Raw genomic sequence first — 6,150 nt, forward strand, 5'->3', positions numbered from 1 at the left:
AACACGTTACATGGTAATACTATATAACGTTATACGTTATTACGTAATGGTATATAACGTTATACGTTATATGGTAGTACTATATAACGTTATACGTAATAGCGTAACAATATACAACGATATACGTTATTACGTAATAGTATATAACGTAACACGTTACATGGTAATACTATATAACGTTATACGTTATTACGTAATGGTATATAACGTTATACGTTATATGGTAATACTATATAACGTTATACGTAATAGCGTAACAATATACAACGATATACGTTATTATGTAATAGTATATAACGTAACACGTTACATGGTAATACTATATAACGTTATACGTTATTACGGAATAGTATATAACGTAACACGTTACATGGTAATACTATATAACGTTATACGTTATTACGTAATGGGATATAACGTTATAAGTTATATGGTAATACTATATAACGTTATACGTAATAGCGTAACAATATACAACGATATACGTTATTATGTAATAGTATATAACGTAACACGTTACATGGTAATACTATATAACGTTATACGTTATTACGTAATAGTATATAACGTTATAAGTTATAATGTGACAATATAAGACGTTATACGTTATAACGTAATAGTATATAACGTTATACGTTATAACGTAACAATATACAACGATATACGTTATTACGTAATAGTATATAACGTAACACGTTACATGGTAATACTATATAACGTTATACGTTATTACGTAATGGTATATAACGTTATAAGTTATATGGTAATACTATATAACGTTATACGTAATAGCGAAACAATATACAACGAAATACGCTATGACGTAATAGTATATAACGTAACAGGTTACATGGTAATACTATATAACGTTATACGTTATTACGTAATAGTATATAACGTTATACGTGATATGGTAATACTATATAACGTTATACGTTATTACGTAGTAGTATATAACGTTATACGTTATAGCGTAACAATATACAACGTTATACGTCATAACGTAACAATATGCAACGTTATACGTTATTACGTAATAATATTCTACTTTATACGTTATTGCATAATGGTATATATCTTTATACATTATATGGTATTACTATATAACGTTATACGTTATTACGTAATAGTATATAACGTTATACGTTATTACGTAATAGTATATAACGTTATACGTTATTACGTAATAGTATATAACGTTATACGTTATTACGTAATAGTATATAACGTTATACGTGATATGGTAATACTATATATCGTTATACGTTATAACGTAACAAATATACAACGTTATACGTCATAACGTAACAATATGCAACGTTATACGTTATTACGTAATAATATTCTACTTTCTACGTTATTACATAATGGTATATATCTTTATACATTATATGGTAGTACTATATAACGTTATACGTTATTACGTAATAGTATATAACGTTATACGTGATATGGTAATACTATATAACGTTATACGTTATAACGTAACAATATACAACATTATACGTCATAACGTAACAATATGCAACGTTATACGTTATTACGTAATAGTATTAAACTTTATACGTTATTACATAATGGAATATATCTTTATACATTATATGGTATAACTATATAACGTTATACGTTATTACGTAATAGTATATAACGTTATACGTTATTACGTAATAGTATATAACGTTATACGTTTTTACGTAATAGTATATAACGTTATACGTTATTACGTAATAGTATATAACGTTATACGTTATTACGTAATAGTATATAACGTTATACGTTATAACGTCACAATATACAACGTTATACGTCATAACGTAACAATATGCAACGTTATACGTTATTACGTAATAATATTCAACTTTATACGTTATTACATAATGGTATACATCTTTATACATTATATGGTATTACTATATAACGTTATACGTTATTACGTAATAGTATATAACGTTATACGTGATATGGTAATACTATATCACGTTATACGTTATAACGTAACAATATACAACGATATACGCTATTACGTAATAGTATATGACGTTATACACTGTAACGTATCAACATTCAACTTTATACGTTATAACGTAACAATATACAACGTTATACGTAATATGCTAATACTATCGTAATTCTGTATAACGTTATACGTTATTTCGTAATGTTATATAACGTTATTCGTTGTATGGTAATACTATATAACGTTATACGTAATAGCGTAACAATATACAACGATATACGTTATTACGTAATAGTATATAACGTAACACGTTACATGGTAATACTATATAACGTTATACGTTATTACGGAATAGTATATAACGTTGTACGTTATATGGTAATACTACATAACGTGATACGTTATAACGTAACAATATACAACGTCTTACGCTATCGCGTAATAGTATATATCGTTATACGTTATATAGTAATACTATATAACGTTATACGTTATTTCGTAATAGTATATAACGTTACACGTTACATGGTAATACTATATAACGTTGTATGTTACATGGTAAGACTATATAACGTTATACGTTACATGGTAAAACTATATAACGTTATACGTTACATGGTAATACTATATAACGTTACACGTTATAACGTAACAATATACAACGTTACACGCTATTACGTAATAATATACAACGTTATACGTTATTACGTAATAATACACAACGTTATACTTTATATAGTAATACTATGGCAATACTATATAACGTTATACGTTATATGGTAACACTATATAACGTTACACGTTATATGGTAATACTATATAACGTTATGCGTTATATGGTAATACTATATAACGTTATACGTAATAGCGAAACAATATACAACGAAATACGCTATGACGTAATAGTATATATCGTAACACGTTACATGGTAATACTATATAACGTTATACGTTATTACGTAATAGTATATAACGTTTTACGTTATATGGCATTACTATATAACGTTATACGCTATTACGTAACAGTATATAACGTTATACGTTATTACGTAATAGTATATAACGTTATACGTTATTACGTAATAGTATATAACGTTATACGTGATATGGTAATACTATATAACGTTATACGTTATAACGCAACAAATATACAACGTTATACGTTATAACGTAACAATATACAACGTTATACGCTATTACGTAATAATATACAACGTTATACGTTATTATGTAATAATACACAACGTTATACTTTATATAGTAATACTATGGCAATACTATATAACGTTATACGTTATTACGTAATAGTGTATAACGTTATACGTTATATGGTAACACTATATAACGTTACACGTTATACGGTAATACTATATAACGTTATGCGTTATATGGTAATACTATATAACGTTAAACGTTATAACGTAACAATATACAACGTTATACGCTATTGCGTAATAATATACAACTTTATACGTTATTACGTAATAATGCACAACGTTATACTTTATATAGTAATACTATGGCAATACTATATAACGTTATACGTTATATGGCAACACTATATAACGTTACACGTTATATGGTAATACTATATAACGTTATGCGTTATATGGTAATACTATATAACGTTATACGTAATAGCGAAACAATATACAACGATATACGCTATGACGTAATAGTATATATCGTAACACGTTACATGGTAATACTATATAACGTTATACGTTTTACGTTATATGGCAATACTATATAACGTTATACGCTATTACGTAATAGTATATAACGTTATACGTTATTACGTAATAGTATATAACGTTATACGTGATATGGTAATACTATATAACGTTATACGTTATAACGCAACAAATATACAACGTTATACGTTATAACGTAACAATATGCAACGTTATACGTTATTACGTAATAATATTCTACTTTATACGTTATTACATAATGGTATATATCTTTATACATTATATGGTAGTACTATATAACGTTATACGTTATTACGTAATTGTATATAACGTTATACGTGATATGGTAATACTATATAACGTTATACGTTATTACGTAATAGTGTATAACGTTATACGTTATATGGTAACACTATATAACGTTACACGTTATATGGTAATACTATATAACGTTATGCGTTATATGGTAATACTATATAACGTTAAACGTTATAACGTAACAATATACAACGTTATACGGTATTGCGTAATAATATACAACTTTATACGTTATTACGTAATAATGCACAACGTTATACTTTATATAGTAATACTATGGCAATACTACATAACGTTATACGTTATATGGCAACACTATATAACGTTACACGTTATATGGTAATACTATATAACGTTATGCGTTATATGGTAATACAAAATAACGTTATACGTAATAGCGTAACAATATACAACGATATACGCTATGACGTAATAGTATATATCGCAACACGTTACATGGTAATACTATATAACGTTATACGTTATTACGTAATAGTATATAACGTTTTACGTTATATGGTAATACTATATAACGTTATACGCTATTAGGTAATAGTATATAACGTTATAAGTTATAATGTAACAATATAAAACGTTATACGTTATAACGTAACAATATACAACGTTATACGTTTTACGTAATAGTATATAACGTAACAGGTTACATGGTAATACTATATAACGTTATACGTTATTACGTAATTGTATATAACCTTATACGTTATATGGTAAAACTATATAACGTTATACGTTATTATGTAGTAGTATATAACGTTATACGTTATAACGTAACAATATACAACGTTATACGGCATAACGTAACAATATGCAACGTTATACGTTATTACGTAATAATATTCAACTTTATACGTTATTACATAATGGTATATAGCTTTATACATTATATGGTATTACTGTATAACGTTATGCGTTATTACGTAATAGTGCATAACTTTATACGTTATATGGTAACACCATATAACGTTATACGTTATAACGTAACAATATACAACGTTATACGTAATATGCTCATACTGTCGTAATTCTGTATAACGTTATACGCTATTACGTAATAGTAGATAACGTTATACATTATACCTTAACAATATACAACGTTATGCGTTATAGAGTATCACTATACAACGTTATACGTAATATGCTAATATTATCGTAATTCTGTATAACGTTATACGTTATATGGTAATACTATATAACGTTATACGTAAGAGCGTAACAATATGCAACGATATACGTTATTACGTAATAGTATATAACGTAACACGTTACATGGTAATACTATATAACGTTATACGTTATTACGTAATGGTATATAACGTTATACGTTATATGGTAGTACTATATAACGTTATACGTAATAGCGTAACAATATACAACGATATACGTTATTACGTAATAGTATATAACGTAACACGTTACATGGTAATACTATATAACGTTATACGTTATTACGTAATGGTATATAACGTTATACGTTATATGGTAATACTATATAACGTTATACGTAATAGCGTAACAATATACAACGATATACGTTATTATGTAATAGTATATAACGTAACACGTTACATGGTAATACTATATAACGTTATACGTTATTACGGAATAGTATATAACGTAACACGTTACATGGTAATACTATATAACGTTATACGTTATTACGTAATGGGATATAACGTTATAAGTTATATGGTAATACTATATAACGTTATACGTAATAGCGTAACAATATACAACGATATACGTTATTATGTAATAGTATATAACGTAACACGTTACATGGTAATACTATATAACGTTATACGTTATTACGGAATAGTATATAACGTTGTACGTTATATGGTAATACTATATAACGTTATACGTTATTTCGTATTAGTATATAACGTTATACGTTACATGGTAATACTATATAACGTTATATGTTACATGGTAATACTATATAACGTTATACGTTACATGGTAATACTACATAACGTTATACGATATAACGTAACAATATGCAACGTTATACGCTATTACGTAATAATATACAACGTTATACGATATTAGGTAATAATACACAACGTTATACTTTATATAGTAATACTATGGCAATACTATATAACGTTATACGTTACATGGTAAAACTATATAACGTTAAACGTTACATGGTAATACTAT

The sequence above is a fragment of the Bombus terrestris genome, chromosome 17, assembly GCF_910591885.1.
Source record: "Bombus terrestris chromosome 17, iyBomTerr1.2, whole genome shotgun sequence".
Classification (NCBI taxonomy): Eukaryota; Metazoa; Arthropoda; class Insecta; order Hymenoptera; family Apidae; genus Bombus; species Bombus terrestris.